Raw genomic sequence first — 18,692 nt, 5'->3', positions numbered from 1 at the left:
TTCATCTTTGTTCCTGTCATCCATTCCCGAGGGAAAGGACATTATCATAAGCCCCTGGAAAGCCCTTGCCCCTGTTTGTACCCCTGTTCGATTCAATTTGCATATTAATGTTTATGTAGGTTCTCAGGAGCCTTTTCATTGGTTTCTCCTCTGCTTCCTGCGTCACTTTCCATTCTCTGTAGATGACTTTGTCCTAGACTTATTGCCTTTTCCCCCCTCATATCCCTGCATTCTATTCATACAAGCTATTTCTGATCCCTTGTGTGTCACCATCTCTTTGTGCATACTACCCTTCTTAATCAGATACGACACTTTATGATGTCTGCTTTGAAATTTCCAAGTATGTATAGAACACTCAATGGATGGCCACTCCTCCTTGGAGCCACTTTCTGTAACTTAATTATGTCCATTTTAACAGCTGTTATACACTCTTGCAGTTAATATTTATGGACTTTCCTCTATTACCAGACTCTGAATTCCATGAGATCACTAACTTATGTTAGTACCTTCTTAAGTACAGTTTCAGTTATAAGTGATCATTGTTTGTGGGATGGCTCAGTGACTCTATAAGCAAATGGTTTGATGAAACTCCAAGGACTTTTTGTTTTAGCAAACAGGAGAGCTTCTAATTATAAGGCAGTTAAAAGTAGAAACTCTGGAAATAGCCTTTTCCTACTCTGACTTTTATCTGTAGTATCACTTTGGGTAAGTCACTTTACGGTTTGGCTTTAGTTGCCTCATCTTTAATATGAAGATATAGTAGAACCTACATTACAGAATAGCAGTAAGGGGTAAAGGAGATGAGAAAGTAAGGAACTTAGAAAACTGCCTATAGTAAGCAATCATACTATTATTATTACGTCAGAGTTATATTGGGTTATGGGAAATGGTGAGTTTTCCTCATTCATATTTAGCACAAACAGGAATCTCATATGTTCAAGTAATGTTTTAGAAAAGTTTCAATACTGGGCGGCGCCTGTGGCTCAAAGGGGTAGGGCGCCGGTTCCATATGCCGGAGGTGGTGGGTTCAAACCCAGCCCCGGCCAAATAAATTAAAAAAAAAAAAGAAAGAAAAGATTCAATACTGACTGAAAAGTTAGGCCTGATGACCTCCAAAGTCCCTTCTTATACCCAAGTGTATAATGGCAGAGGGAACAAAAATAAAAGGAAATGCTATCCAAATTTATAAAGAAAAGGAAATGTTATCCAAACTTATCTAGTAGAAGCATAATTCCTCCCTCATTCTACAGATAATGTCAGATTAAAAAGCATGATTCTCAAAATTACTTTGACCAAAAAAAAAAAAAAAAACCTGAATGCCATTGCAAAATATAAAGAGTTTGAACACTAAATTCTGCCAGTTATGTTGACTAACAATATAATTTTCAAAAGTGACAAAGTAAATTTGGACAAATAAAAAATAAAAATTGCCAAACATTTCATGGTAATACCATTTTGGAAATTGTTATTATTCTTAGGATCATTTATCACCATCATTTATATGGAGGAAAAAAATCTGCAGAATGGTAAAGCCTATGGAATTAAGAAGTGGAGGAAGAAATGGGCAAAAAATATTTTATGTCTCATTCTAGTTTCTGATTTTATATTTGGTGAATAAAATGCATCTTAAATATAAAAATGATTTTAAATGTGATGGAAATAGTCCATAAAACCAAAGTGTTAACAGTTGTTGCTTGTAAAGTAGTAACTATAATTATTAGTATTTATGTTTGCTTAGTATTTTGTAGAAATTTTACATACTCGTGTGTAATGCTATCCCTACAACATGAATGAGAAAGCCAGTGCCTTATGAAGAAAATCCAAGTTCACATAGCTTGCAAGTGGCAGGGCTAGGAATTCTGTCCAGATCTATATGCTGTCAACCTTGGTTTTACCTAATCTCTCATAGGAAAAAAATTACTATATGACCTTGAGAAAATTATGCATTTTTTTTCCTCAGTTCTGGTTTACTCATTGGCAAAGGGGGGGATAAATATGCCTATTTAAGAAAGTAATGTATTTGTACTTATAAATTTAACTTATACATACAAATGCACTATATATGTTTAGCACCTGTCACAACCTATTGCAATAGCTATTTAAATATTTTCCTCTTCCACAACAACATTGCATTGTTCAATAGGGAAGTTGCTCAATATGTGGTCATTTTGAGTATTCGAATTGTGGCTGGTGTGTACGAGGAAGTGGCTTTTTAATTTTACTTATTTAATTTGAAATATAAAACAATACTTCAGTTATTAGGAAACTTTGAATTATGTTTTGAACAGCTTATATACATGAACAGAATTTTTTCAACTGCAAATTTTATGAAGTCTAAACATATTTCAAACATCTCTAATGAAAAATGGGCATCCAAATCCAATGTGACATGAGCATACAATATTTAGATTTTGAAAATTCTGTTGATACGTGACCTGTGGTGATTGATTTACCCAACAGGTGTTAAGTAGATTTGAAAGAACATAATCTCTAGATTACTAGAGCTGGCTTGCATCCTGGTTTATGACTTATTAGTTGAGCAATAAAATCTCTCATGCTAAATTTATCAAATGAACTCCAAGATAATAATGTTAAAAAGAGCCACTGTACCAAATTGCGGGAAAAATACAAGCAAATATATTGGAAGAATGATATTCTTTATACATATGTTAATTCTTTTTTACATTTGAAAAGCTTTTATTTATAACAAAAATTTTATACATATTTATGAGGTACATTATACAACTTGTAATGCAAATGCACTGTATTTAGGATATCCATCACCTTGAGTATTTATCTATGTGTGGAGAATATTTCAAGCCCTCTCTTCTAGCTACCTTTAAATATAGACTACTTTGTGGTTAACTATAGTCAACCTACTCTGCTATCAAACATTAAAGCTCGTTTCTTCTATCTAACTGTATGTTTTTTGCCCTTAACCAACCTGTCTCCATCCCCCCTTCCACCTTTCCAAGCTTTGGGTAACAATCATTCTTCTCTCTACCTCCATGTGATCAACAATTTTAGCTCTTATTTATGAGTGAAAACCTGTGATAGTTGTCTTTCTGTGCCTGGGTTATTTCACTTAATGACCTCCATCCATGTTGCTACAAATGACGCAATTTCATTCCTTTCTATGGCCAAATAGCCTTTTCATTTTGTATATATACACAACATTTTCTTTATCTGTTTCCCTCTGATGGACACTTAGATTGATTCCATATCTTGCTATTGTGAACAGTGCTGCAATAAGCATGGGGTGCAGACATGCACCTTTTCCCAGTGTTCTGCAGTGTTGCCTTTCACATAAATATAATAAATCAAATGCTTATACAAGCATGGGTCATTTTATGAACTCTATCAGTTTTGTTTGTCCACTTGCCTGTCCTTATATCCATACCACATTGTCTTAATAACTGTGGCTTTATGATAAATTTTGATTTATGGTCATATTATAAAAGAAAAATTGCACCAGATAGTTAAATAAGCAAGGAAGACTTTATTCAAGACTATTAAACTATAGATCGAGACTCTTGCTGTGGAAAGAAGAGATTGAGCTCAATTCCACTCAGCAAAAGGCAGGAGAATTTTTCAGCCCTGGCATAAGCTAGTGGAAAAGCAATGGAGAATGTTAAGGGATTGGGTGATCGATGTGATTAGTCCATGTGTATTTGCGAATTGACATTTATTGAAGTTAGGCTCCTACCTTCCCACAGAGACCACATGAAGATGCTCTATCATTCTTGATAATTACATTCAAAGGAGAGGGCTACTAGGTGCTTGAGAAAGATATTCTTGGCTTACAAAAGATTTACATCTAATGGCAGAAAAAAATATATATATTTATTGTTGCAAGTTTTCTAAAGTAAGTTCTCCAGTAAAAGGGAGCTCAGGAGCCTGTTGTCAGAAAAAAAAATCTATTTAAAGTTTAGTCAAGCTCAGGGGAACACCATTTGTCTTAGACATTTAGTCAAAGAAAGCCAGTCATATTTGCTTACTTCCATTTCAAAGATTGGCTTAGCTATTTTTGGCCATTTATATGTTCATATAAATTTTAGAAACAGCTTGTCAACCCACCCTCAAAAACAATTCCTGCTTGGTTTTAATGGTATTTTATTTAATCTATAGATCAGTTTGTAAAGAATGAACATATTTATTATATAAAGTTTTTTATTATACAAACATTTCAATACATGAGTATAGAATAGCCTTCCATTTATTTTGGTCATTATTGTTTCTCAGTAATCTTTTATAGCTTTCAAAGTAGGGAGTCTCAAACTTTTGTTAAGATTTATCCCTAGGTTTTTGATATTTTTGCTGTTGTTGTAAATGATGTCTTTTTAATATTTCATTTTCTATTTGTAGTGATATAAAGAAATACAGTTGATTTTTGTTTCTTGGCCTTGTATCCAGTGACCATGCTAAATTTAGTTATTAATTTGAATAGTTTATCTGTAACATCATTCAGATGTGCATGCATAGATTGTGAGTAATGACATTTTTATTTCTACTTTTCCAATCATTGTTCATGTTATTAATTTCCATTGCCTTATTATACTGTACAAATACTACAGTATCATAGGATTATTGTGGACTATTTCCTCATCGTAGTTACCATAGGTGAAATTTTAATAAATAACCATTAAGTATAATAATTCCTGTAGGTTTATTTTACGTACCTTATATTCTTAGTGTTCTAAGAAGTTTTATTATTACTGGGTGCTGAATTTTATCAAATACATTTGTCAGGGTTACTTGAGATGATCATATTAGATTTCTCCTTTATTTTCTTAATATATTAAATCACATTGCTTGTTTTTTCTAATGTTAAAATAAGCCTGATTTATTAAATAAACTAAGCCTGGATAAGATATATAACCCTTTTCATGTATTGATAGATTTTCTTTGTTAATATTTTTTAAAAATGTGATTTAAAACATTATATTCATGAAAGTTATTGGCCTGTTATTTTTCTTACTTATAATACACATGCTAGTAGGCTTAAGTACCTGATTATGCAGGCATGGGAACTTGCCTTATACCTGAAATGCACACATGGGAATATTTTAAATTAAAAATTGTATATATTTAATGGACATAAAACTTACCATTTTTGATTTGCATCCTTTGATGTTTTTGATATCCGTCTTCCTACTTTTCCATTTTTGTGTCAGTTTCAGTAGTTTGTACCTTTCTAGAAACTGACGTATTGCAAATTAAATTACAAGTATATTAATGTAAATTTCTGCTTAGTTCACATAATATTTAGTAATACTTTATTAGTTATCAATGTTAGAAATTGACGAAAAGTGATATGAAACCTGTCTGGAGAAAGTAGATTATCTGATGATTCATGAACTATTTTCCTGCATCTTAGCCTCAGTAGGAATCAAGTCGCTTTGTACTCTTTAACATGGGCTCTTCATTTTACCATAAGTTCCTATTACTCCTCAAATTCTTACATGTTTACTTTATGTATTTTATTATGTGTGCACATTAGAATTGTGATTTCTTAGAGATGGAAAGTTCTAGTGCCACAAGATAGAATGGACATAGATACCCACTTTCTGCATACTTACTTTCAAATAAGATACATATTAGACTCAGCAGGGGTCCTCAAACTATGGCCCATGGGCCACATGCGGCAGTGTGATTATATTTGTTCCCGTTTGGTTTTTTTACTTCAAACTAAGATATGTGTAGTGTGAATAGGAATTTATTCATAGTTTTTTTTTTTTTTTTTAAACTATAAGCCGGCCCTCCAACAGTCTGAGGGACAGTGAACTGGCCCCCTGTTTAAAAAGTTTAAGGACCCCTGTTAGTACTGGTTTAAAAATATGAAAGTGATTTTTTTCAACTCTTCAGCATGACCTAAGCCTTATAAATTATAGGTAAAGTGTAAAAAAATTGTAATTTTAATGTCCTGCTAAAATGTTTTACTGTATTACATTAAAATTCTCTTGTGTTCCAGATATATAAAATTAGAAATAAAAATTGATTTTTCTCTCAACTAACCTCTAAATCCTCATCAATCACAAGCATCTCAATAATTCATCATGGTTTTCAGAGCATTTTCACATTTACTGATCTATCCGGCCCTACCAGTGATGTGGCTGGGAAGGTAACAAATCAGGTACTATTTTCTCCATTTCACTAGTAAGAACACTAAAACACAAGATTAAGACTTTACCAACAGAGGAGCATTCCAGGATTGTGGACCAGAAGAATCATTCATCTGAGCTCTTCTACAACGACTGGGGAAAAAGAGAACCCAGATATATCTGGTACAGGGACCTTACCCAGAGTCATAGCTCAGGGAACACAGTGAGGAGGTGGTAAGCTGGATACAGCATATGATACAAAGCAGTGGAAATCTGATGTATTAGGCAAGTGATTTCAACAAGTTGGCATCAGCTGGCCCCCACAGAGGTCCAGGACAGAAGATGCCTTTCTGGAGTTTACAGTAGATGGGGGAAGCTACATGTTGAGTGGAAAGCATGGAAGAGTGGGCGGATACAAACAGTATACAGCAACCAGATTTGAATGCCAGTTGAAGAGGACTTGCCATAGGTTCGGTAGCTGGCAAGGCAGCCATACAGAGAAGGTCTTAGAAGCCAGGGGCTGCCATCATAATGGCAGGAGAAGGTCTTAGGGTCCTAAACTGTGGCCATCTTAACTTCTGCTGGGATCAGAACTCCACTCTTGTGACAGGCTGAGGGACTCCCATATCCCAAGGGAACTGGAGTTGGGACACTGTGAGTCCTGTCCCTGAAGGATTCTTGTGAGCTTTAAGATCCCAACCCAGAAGGATCTGAATGCTGAGGAAACAATCAGGTGATCACTGAAGGAAACTAAGTTTGGAATAAGGACCATAGAAGTTACTGGCTGTGCTGTTTCCAAAAAAAAAAAGAAAAAGAAAAAACCACAGTGACACCTGGTGTCCTGGTGATACAGTGCAACATACTGTCATCAAGAGCAAGGACTTCTATTTGAAACAAATGAGGCAGTGGGAAGGATAAAGGAGGGCGAGGAGGTAAACAAGAAGAAAGAACACATGAGAAGGAACCAACAGAAAAATATAGGCAACATGAAAGATCAAAACAGAGGAACTCCCACAAGGGACCTTGAGGCAACTACCGCAGAAGACTCCTCCTATAAAGAACTAATGGAGGGCGGCACCTGTGGCTCAGTGAGTAGGGCACCTGCACCTTATACCAAGGATGGCGAGTTCAAACCTGGCCCCAGCCAAACTGCAACAAAAATAGCCAGGCATTGTGGCAGGCACCTGTAGTCCCAGCTACTCGGGAGGCTGAGGCAATAGAATGGCCTAAGTTCAAGAGCTGGAGGTTGCTGTGAGCTGTGATGCCATAGCACTCTACCGAGGGTGACAAAGTGAGAATCTGTCCCTAAAAAAAAAAAAAAATAAAATAATTAATGGATTTTATAGAAAGGGAATTTAAACTATGGATGATAAAGACAATAAAAGGAATGGACGACAAAATGGAAAGTCAGAACCAAAAGTTGAATGAGAGATATGTAGAATATAGAAAGGATACGGCAGAGCTTAAGGAAATGAAGGAGACAATAAGGGAATGCAAAGATACAGTAGAAAGTATCAAAAATAGGTTAAACAATGGAGAAGAAAATCTCACAGCTAGAGGACAAAGTTTTCAAGTTAACCAAGGTAGTTAAAGAGACAGAAAAGTAGAAAGAGAAAGTAGAACAGGCACTCAGAGAACTACTAGACTCCATGAAGCATTCCTACATATGAATAATAGGGATTCCTGAAGGGGAAGAAGATTGTCCCAAAGGCATGGAAGCCCTATGGAGACCATCACAAAGGAAAATTTCCCAAGTTTTACTGAAGACCCCAACACCTTTCAGATGGATATCAAACCCTGGGTCATCTCCACTCAAACAGAGCCTCTCGAAGACACATTGTAATGAACCAGTTCACAGTCAAGATGAAAGAAAAAATTCTGTAAGTAGCCAGGAATACGTGCAAACTGACCTATAGAGGCAAAGCTATTAGGATGACAGTAGATTTTTCTACTGAAACCTTCCAAGCCAGACGAGCATGGGCATCTACCTTCAATATTGTTAAATAAAACAATTTCAGCCCATAATTCTGTATCCTGTTAAAGTAAGCTTCAAAATTGAAGGAGAAATCAAATCTTTTATGGATATAAAAGTACTGAGGAAATTCACCACAATACAAACAGTTCTACAGGAAATACTTAGACCTATTCTAAATACTGACAACCAAGATAGACTACCAGCACAGTAAACACCCAGAAGCTAAAGTTCAAAATTTAGCTTCCACAATGGCACAAAGGATAAAACTACACAATGGTCTTTCACAAAATAAGATGAATAGAACTCCACCACACTTATAAATTCTCTTGATAAATGTCAATGGACTGAATTCACTGAAGTAGCACAAGCTGGCTTATTGAGGAAAAAAGCACAAGCCATCCTTATGCTGCCTCTAGGAGACACTCCTAGCCTTGAAGGACAAATCAAGACTCAGGGTTAAGGGTTGGAAAACAGTATTTCAAGCAAATGGAAATCAGAAGAAAAGAGGGCTTGCAATCTTATTTTCAGATACAAGCAGATTTAAAGCACAAAATATTAAGAAAAACAAAGATGGACACTTTATACCAGTCAAAGGAACAATACAAGAAGACAATTCAATTTTAAATGTTTGTGCACCCAACTTAAATGGTCCCACATTTATGAAACAGACCTTGATGGGTCTAAGCAATATGATACCCCGTAACACCATAATAGTTGGGGACTTTATCACCCCTCTGACAGAACTGGACATGTCCTCAAGACATAAACTAAACAAAGATTCAGATGACTTAAATGTGGCCCTAAAACAAATGGAATTAATACACATATTCAGAACGCACCATCCCAACACTAAGGAAAATACATTTTCTTGTCAGCCCATGGTACGTACTCCAGAATTGACCACATCCTGGGATACAAATAAAACATCAGAAAAATTAACAGAACATAAATTGTACCTTCTATCTTCTCAGACCACAAGGCAATAAAGGTAGAACTCAGCATTAACAAAAATGTTCATCCCCATACAAAACCGTGGAAATTAAACAACCTTATGCTGAAAGATAGCTGGGCTCTGGAAGAGATAAAAGAGAAAATCGCTAAATTCCTCAAACAACAATAAAGCCACAAGTTAGCAAAATCTGTGGGATACAGCAAAAGCAGTCTGAATAGGGAAATTTATTAATTATATGCCTACATTCAAAAAACAGAAAGCACATCAGCAAACTTATGAACCATCTTATGGAATTGGAAAAGAAACAATCTAATCCCAAACCCAGCAGAAGAAAATAAATGACCAAAATTAAATGAGAGATTAATGAAATTGTAAACAAAAGAGTCATTCAGAAAATTAACAAAACAAAAAGTTGGTTTTTTGAAAAAATGAATAAATTAATAAACCCTTGGCCAGATTAACTAGAAACAGAAAGGTAAAATCTCTAATAACCTCAATCAGAAACTACAAAGGGGAAACAACAGATGCCACAGAGATACAAGAGATCATTTCTGAGTACTATAAGAAACGCTATGCCCCAAAATTTGACACTGTGGAGGAAATGGATCAATACTGGTAATTACACCCTCTCCATAGACCTAATGAAGAAATAGATCTCTTGAACAGACTGATTTCAAGAAGTGAGATCAAAGAAACAATAAAAAAAAAAAAAAAATCTCCCAGTGAAAAAATAGCCCTGGTCCAGATGGCTTCACACCAGAATTCTATCAAACCTTCAAAGAGGGCCTTAAACCCATGCTGCAGAAATTATTCCAAAAAATTGAGAAGGAAAGAGTCTTCTCCAACATGTCTGTGAAGGAAACATCCCCCTCATCCCAAAACCAGGAAAAGACCCAATTAAAAAGGAGAATTTCAGACCAATTTCACTAATGAATATAGATACAAAAATTCTCAATAAAATTAGAGCCAATAGATTATAGCTACACATTAAAAAAAACATTCATCTTGATCATAGTAGGTTTCATCCCAGGGATACAAAGCTGTTTTAACATACCCAAGTCCATAAAAGTAATTCACCATATCAATATAAGCAAAAGCAAAGACCATATGGTCCTCTCAATAAATGCAGAAAAAGCATTGGGTGGCACATTTCTTATTCTGATCAAAGACATCTAGAACAAACCTACAGCTAATATTATACTGAATGGAGTAAAACTGAAAGCTTTTCCACTTACAAGTAGAACCAGACAAGGTTGTCCTCTATTGCCACAACTATTCAACATAGCAGTGGAAGTTTTAGCCAATACTATCAGGCAAGAGAAAGAAATAACAGGCATCCAAATGGATGCCGAGGAGTTCAACAATATGATCTTATACTTAAAGAACCCAAGATACACAACCACAAGACTCCTGGAAGTGATCAAAAAATACAGCAATGTCTCAGGATATAAAATCAATGTCCACAAATCAGTGGCCTTTGTATATGCCAAGACAAGAAGCTAATCGAGGACATAATTCCCTTCACAGTAGCTTCAAAAAAAAGAAGGAAGGAAAGAAAGGGTGGGAGGAAGGGAGGAAGGGAAGAGACAGAAAGGAGGGAAGGAGGGAAGGAAGGAAGGAAAGAAAAGAAAGACCTACAAATATACCAAACAAAAGAGGTGATGGACCTCTACAAAGAAAATTATGAAACCCTAAGAAAAGAAATAGCAGAAGATACTAACAAATGGAAGAACATACCATGCTCATAGCTGGGAAGAACCAACATTGTGAAAATGTCTATACTACTCAAAGCAGTCTACAAATTCAATGCAATCCCCATTAAAATAACCATTATCATACTTTCAACATTTGGAAAAAATAATTCTTCATTTTGTATGGAAACAGAAGAAACCCTATACAGCCAAGGCAATTCTTAGTAATAAAAACAAAGCAAGAGTATCACCCTACCAGACTTTTGACTGTACTACAATGCCATAGTGATCAAAACAGCATGGTATTAGCACAAAAATAGAGACATTGACATCTGGGACCAAATAGAAAATGATGAGATGAAACTAACCTTTTACAGCCACCTGATCTTCAATAAATGGTGCTGGGAGAAATAGATAACCACATGTAAAAGACTGAAACTGGACCCACACCTCTCAGCACTTACAAAAGTTGATCCAAGATGGATAAAAGATTTAAATGTAAGGCATGAAACAATGAAAATAAAGAAACTGGGGGAAAAACTTGAAGATATCAGCCTAGGGAAAGATTCTATGAAGCAGACTTCCATGGCAATAGCAACAACAAAAATAAACAATTGGGACTTAATTAAACTGAAAAACTTTTGTACAGCTAAGGAAACAACAACCAAAGCCAGAAGACAACCTTCAGAATGAGAATAGATATTTGCATATTATGAATCTGACAAAAACTTGATAACTAAGATCTATAGAGGACTCAGATTAACAAAAGACCTAACAAAGGCTGGGCAAGAGATAAAATAGAACTTTCTCTTAAAAAGATGAATGGCTAACTAACGTGAAAAAGTGCTCATCATCACTGACAATCAGAGAAATGCAAATGAAAACCACCCTGAGATATCACCTACCCAAATGAGAATGGCCCACATCACAAAATCTCAAAACTGCAGATGCTGGCATGGATGTGGAGAGAAGGGAACACTTTTACACTGCTGGTGGGACTGCAAACTAGTATAACCTTTTTGGGAGGAAGTATGGAGATTCTTCAAAGAACTCAAATCAGACCTCCCACTTGATCCTGCAATCCCATTACCAGGCATTAATCCAGAAGGAAAAAAAATCCTTTTATCATAAGGACATTTTTACTGTTTATCACAGCTCCATTTAACAATCGCCAAGATGTGGAAACAGCCTGAATTCCCACCAACCCAGGAATGGGTTAGCAAGATGTGGTGTATGTATACCATGGAATACTATTCAGCCACTGAAAAAGACGGATACTTTACATTTTTTGTATTAACCTGGATAGAGGTGGAACACAGTGTTCTTAGTAATGCATCACAAGAATGGAGAAGCAAGACTCCAATGTACTCTATTGTAATATGAAAGCAGTAGCTGAGCTAATACAAGGTGGGGGTAGGGGAGTGAGCAAGTGGGGAGAGGGGAGGACAGAGAGGGATGAGGAGTCATGGTGTATGGCACACCTCTTGGGGGTGGGGCACAATTATAAGAGGGACTTTATCTAAGAAATGCAATCAGCGTAACCTAATTCATTGTACTCTCAATGAATCCCAAACAATGGAAAAAAGGCTTTACCAACATATATTCCGAATTAGACAACAGTAGAGCTGGGTGAGAATTCAGGTAGTCTGTGCTTTAAGTCCGGTGCAGGTTCAGACTGTAAAAGATGATTCTGAGACAAAAACTGGGGTAAAATCCCCTTCTTGGTAGCTTCTGGTGTTATTCATCTTTGAGACAGTTTGGTACTGTGTGAAATACGTATGTTACTCCAAAGGACATTAAGCTCAAAGGTTAGGAACCCTCCTCAAGGAGTTCAGTCTGTGAGGCATAAAAAAATGAAGAACAATAAAACCTCAAGCTACCAAGGAATGCCTGGGAACGTGATGAATGCTAGAAAGGACGCTGTCATGCTGGTATGCTCCTTAGGACTCCTTCTCTTTATTTTCCGTTATCCCAGTTGAATAGACTGGTGGGAGCTGGAGAGTACAGAGTTTATTAAGCTGCCACAGAACATTAAATAATAGCCTGCAAATAATAAAAGCTATGGCAACAACAAAAGGCTTTTCCAGATTTATTCATTAGCACTTTATATATGCTCATAAAATAAATATTATCTGAATCTGTCTGAAATAGTGCATAGAAGAATGTGCTTCTTCAAGTTAAAATCTCACTACTTTTTCAACATAATCACCAAGGCAGAATTTCTTTAGCAAATCGGTCATATTTACCTTTTAAAAATAAATCCTGGAAAAGGGCATATGCTCTTACTCTAAAAGTGTATTTTCTGATTTTTCTTTATGATTAAACATATATGGAGTTATAATGTCAAATATTTTTTAGATATAATCTTAAACTTCAAATCCTTGTCAAGTGTTTTAGATACAACGTTTAACTAGGAAAACTGCTGCAAAAATAAAATGTGAATATCACAATGGGATTCAACATCTGTGCATCTCACAGCTGCTGGGTTAAGTCCCAGAAAATGTTCTCTTGAATGAATGGCATTATGAAAGGGCGTGGGCTTGTAGCCGGAAAGATCTGAGTTCATATCCCAGATAGTCAATACTGTGGCTTCTGTGGCTTTAGAAAAGTTTCTCACCCCACCTGATTGTCAGTCATCTGTAAATCGTACCTTTATAAGTGACAGTCATGAATTTCTTAAGTTCCATCAAGAGATATTACAGGATCATTGAAACAGAAGAAAGAAGGATATTTTCTGAGCAGCCTCCAGTAAGTGTTTCCTAATACATCAAAATATGTTTTACCACCCTAGACCATATGTTAGGCAGTAAAGATAGAAAGCATGCTATTTTATAGTGGGCTGCTTCCATTAGCAGTTGTAAAACATGTGAAATTGAGAGCAGAATCATAATCTTGACTAAACGTTAGTATAACTCTGTCACATTTCTTGCCTCATAATAGATTTGATTTTATTATTTTTAATAAGTTATTTGATGTGATTTCCATTTTACCATTGGTAAGATGAAGTTGCTTATCATTTTCAACTGCATAGAGGTTTATAAAGAAAGAAAAATCAAGAAATAAGTTATTTTTCATAAGGCTCATTGCACATTAAATTCATTTAGTTGGACAGTGTATTATAGGGTCTTAAACCACACTAAAATACAATGGGCTGCTTGCTGCCTCCCTCCTTTTCAAAGCCCAGTTGCTGGTGAATTGTGTGTTTCCTTGGCACATAACTGATTCTATTTTAATGGACATATGCCTTGGAACACTTTACCACTTAATGCAAAGCCTCACAAGGGCACATTTTTGCGCTCAAATTCTGTCACTGGCTTCCTTAAACTCAAGTATCCCTATACTTAAATTTTACCTCTCAAGCTTGTCCAATTTTCCTCAGTTGCCTTTATCTGAATGCTCCTTTGGTAACCATTTTTTTTTTTTTTTTTTTTTTACTTTTGCTTTGAGAAACCGAACTCAGCCAAATAGCAACAACAAAATCAGATGAGAAATGTCTTTGGCACATGCAACAATATGAGATGCGAATTAAATGGGAGGGAAAAATCCTTCCAAATTCTGTTCTGAGCATAGATGATAATGAAGTTGTGTTTTAGTCCATAAAATGTGTTAGAGAAAATGAACTGACCTTTAGCTTCTCTTATTGATGCGACAAAAAATGAAAACATAAATACAAATTAATTTCCTTTATCACTTTGTGAAACTTCATGATTCAATGGTTTTGCATTTATGCATATAATGTTTAGCTCTACAAAAATATGCATTATTTCTAAAAGCTCAAGGGATTCTTATATTTGAATGGAGACTCAGAGAAACACTGAGTGAATATATGCTATTTTTCTCTGGAGAACAGGTTCCAAATCCTGATGTACTGGTCCTTTAAAAATTATTTAGCATCCTGTCAGTGTCATTTAATACAATTCCTTATACTTGTCTAGCAATTTGGTGACACCCATTCAGGCAGTGATAGGAACCAAAATCGTTGAGTGATTATACGGCTGAATGGTAATCTTCCCGTTGCTTAGCTTCATTCTTTATAATTCAAATCAAGGCCAATATTTGTAAGCAATAAATCAATCAATCCATAAATTTAAGGACTTTGTATACATCTATTTGTACTTGTACATGTAGCATTGCAAAACTCTGTGGCCAGATGTATACAGCATATGAACAATTTCTACTTATCTCATTATACTGAGATCAGTAAGAAGCACTATGCCTACATTGTAGCTGAAGTGACTTAGATTAAATTCATTGAGAGTTGTCTGAGAGTAAAATAGTTTTAAGCAATGGAATGTGTTACTAAAGGATAAGTATGCTCTTGTGTTGAAAATCTTTAAAGAATATACTTGAAAATATTTGTAAACATTTAATGAGTGATTTTCTAGAGTGAAGAGAGTCAAACAGATGACCCTTGGTGGTTCTTAGAAGATTTGATATAAAAACCATGATCAAGATAATCATAAATAACTAACAACACTTATATAACTCGTTTCAAACTAAAAACAATTTCTAATACATAATCTTTCATATTTGTAGCAATTCTCTAAAGGGTTGCTACTATTATTTTCTTTGGAAGAGATTTAATGGCTTAGCTATATAGTTCTTAAAAAATAAATACTCTATATTAAATGTCTTTTATATTAGTAGTTTTCTTTGGCTTTCATTAAAAAATACTGCAGACTAGGCGGCTTAGCAGCAGAAATTTATTATTCTCAGCATTCCGAAGGTCAGAAGTCCAAGATCAAGTCCAAGATGTGGGCAGGGTTGGTTTCTTGTAAGACCTCTCCCCTTGGGTTGCAGACAACTGCTGTCTTGTGTCCTCACATGATCTCTTCTCTGTGTATAAACATCTCTGTTGTTTCTCTGTGTCCGAGTCTCCTTCTCTTATAGGGACTCCAGGCAGATTGAATTAAAGCTTATGCTAATAACTTCATTTTAACTCAGTGCCTTCTTTAAAAGACTTATCTCCAAACTGGCACATACCAAGGCAGTGAGTGGAAGTTCGGCCTCAATATAAATTGTGGGGGAACAATTTAACTCAAATATCTTTGTTCTGTTCATATTTGGCACATGTAGGTGTTTGAATAAATTCACAATTGATGGATGTGTAAATTGGTATCTATCAATAATTATAAGCTAAATATTGGCTGAATCATAAACGTCAGTGAATGATCAAAACCATCTATATTCATTATTTTGATACAAAGGACACTTTTAATGATATCCTTAAATTAGTTGTTTTTAAATACATTCCTAAAATAGCATTTAATTACAGTCATATACCCTTATTCATGATTTTACTTTCTGGGGTTTTAGTTATCAGCAGTCAACTGCACTCTGAAAATATTAAATGGAAAATTCTAGAAATAAACAATTTATGAATTTTAAATTGCATACTATTCTGAGTAGCATGATAAAAATCTCATGCTACCTCCCTCCATCCCACCCTGAACATACATTATCTCTTTGCGCAGTGTATTCACACTGTCTACCTGCTTGTTAATTACTTAGCAGCTGTCTAGGTCCTCACATCAACTGTCATGGTTATGTGCCACTGCTTATATTCAAGTCGCCCTTATTTTTTTACTTGATTATGGCTCCCAAAGGAAAAGGAGTGATTCTAGCACTTCAAATATGCCAAATTGAAGCTGCAAAGTGCTTTACTTAATTGAAAAGGTGAAAATTCTTAATAAGGAAAGAAAATACAGATGATGACATTGCTAATATTTACGATAAAAATAAATCTTCCATGTGCAAAACTGTTAAAAAAGAGAATGGATTCATGCATGGCGTGTATAGGGTTCAGCACTATCTAAGCTTTCAGGAATCTACAAGAGATCTTGGAATTTATCTTCTGTGAATAAGGAGGAAGTACTCTATTGGTATTTTATGATTCATTTGTAAGTGAAAAAACTACAGTATAAAATGCATCACATTTGTATATATTCCAGAATTTCAATGAATTTAGTAATAAACTATCTGAAATATGGGGATCTCTATTTGAATTTGTGTTAAAGGATGTCCTACTCAAATTAATGAATTATAAATTTCTATCTATGGGATTGTAAGCCTAAAATACTTCTTCAATGGATACTGTATTCATGTACCTTCTGGCACTAGAGAGATGCTCTATCTACTTGGAAGATCTATTCATTTTGCTTCATTTATGAAGATGATGCTATAGTTTAAGTTTGTCTCTTCTTTACTGAAGTTGATGGGTTACAATAGATATCACATATTTTGAACTTTTATAGCTATATCAAATAAGGCAAATGTATTGCAGCTAAGGGGTAAGATTTTTTTCTACTTGAAACTATGTTATTAACCAATGTTACTTGCCATTTTATCTTATGTCTACTGACAAGGTCACTGGGAAATTCACCAAAAAAATCTGCCAATATGTTGGGTGGCGCCTGTGGCTCAAAGGAGTAGGGCGCTGGCCCCATATGGCGGAGGTGGCGGATTCAAACACAGCCCAGCCAAAAAAAAAAAAAAAATGTGCCAATATGTTTCAGAAAAGTTGTGAATTCATTTGTAATCATTAAATAGTTGAAATGATTGAATTCATTGGTTTAAGTTGGCACATTTCCTGTCAGTATCTTACATCACTATTTCAGTGCTACAACTTTTGTCACCAACTGATGTAATTCAAAATGAGTTGAGAGTGAAACTATAAAAAATAAGAAAGTAGGTTATATTATGCTGAAACCAATAACACTTTTTATTGACATTTCCAAAGAAAAATGGATTGTTTTAATACCATAGTAAAATTTTTACTACCTACTACTTACCCACACACAGGATTTCCTTCATGAGATAAGGATAGATTAAACAATTTTTTTTAAATGTCTCCAAGCCATGTAGGAATAGTTGGCAAAAGGTGGATTTTTTCTTCATGATGTTAATTACATTTATGTTGTTTGCATCATGTTTTGATATCTTCTAGGTGTAATGATCCAAACGTGTAGCTTCAAGAAATGTAGAAATTACGATAAGGCTTGTCTTAGATACTGAATATGTTTTTTTTAAATATGAATTGCTATCATTTTCTCATTTTACTTCTATGCAAAATAAAGCGTATCTATAATATAGGATACTTCCAACTTTGTAAATCCAGTTATCTAGGAGAAACCGACTTTCTTATATGAAAACGTCATAAATTTTAAAGCGTTAAAATTTTAGATTCTGAAATGAATCACAATAGAGTTGAAGTAAAGGACATTTTTGTTTGTTTTAAAACATTCCCTTTGCATAGAAATTATCACAATATACATTTCTCATCCAAAAATTATTGGTGCTTGACTTTTCTTACCTAGTAACATACATGATTGCAAGAGGGACTTTACCTAACAAATGCAATCAATGTAACCTGGCTTATTGTACCCTCAATAAATCCCCAACAATAAAAAACAAAACATAGTGCATGTACTTACACATGGCCACGTGCTAAAGGTATGGTAGTTTTTACTCAGGGAATGTTATAATTTTCTCACTAGAGTATAGAGACAGAATTTTAATACTTTTATAGTAATCTAGATTATTTTTTATCTATATATGGATAGAATATAAGTTACTAAGAACTTTTTCTACAATCCAGATGTTAGACAATCTAATTACACAGAATTACTTCAATTGTGTTGTCTGAGACATTCTATTTAGAAGAATTTCTTCTTTAAGAGGTATTTGCAGTCCAAAGAATACATATTTTACATGTTTTCATTGCAAAATCTTAATTCTCTGTTTATGTCTTTACTATCTTACATTTGCTGGAGAGACCTTTTCAGCAGTGGAATAATAACCATATCACGTTGCTTATAAGTGCTTTTTAGTGAAGGGTGAACAATAGAGTGAAATAATCCAAAGACAAATGAAAGGTTCAAGGCTTACCTGATGGTAAGCAGAAGCAAAGAGGGTGTCCATTACAACTTCTGGTATGCACAGGAGACGCAAATTAAATGCTTTGGCAAATCGTT

At 34.9% G+C, this 18,692-nt stretch overlaps 1 protein-coding gene across 6 annotated transcripts in view; it reads left to right on the top strand.

Annotated features, from left to right (window-relative positions):
* DMD (dystrophin) overlaps positions 1-18,692 on the top strand; it is a 2,416,375-nt gene that overhangs the window by 776,279 nt on the left and 1,621,404 nt on the right. The gene's annotated exons all lie outside the window — the stretch shown is intronic.

This window comes from Nycticebus coucang, chromosome X, assembly GCF_027406575.1.
Source record: "Nycticebus coucang isolate mNycCou1 chromosome X, mNycCou1.pri, whole genome shotgun sequence".
In the NCBI taxonomy this organism is placed as follows: Eukaryota; Metazoa; Chordata; class Mammalia; order Primates; family Lorisidae; genus Nycticebus; species Nycticebus coucang.
This window is presented reverse-complemented; position numbering and strand designations above follow the sequence as displayed.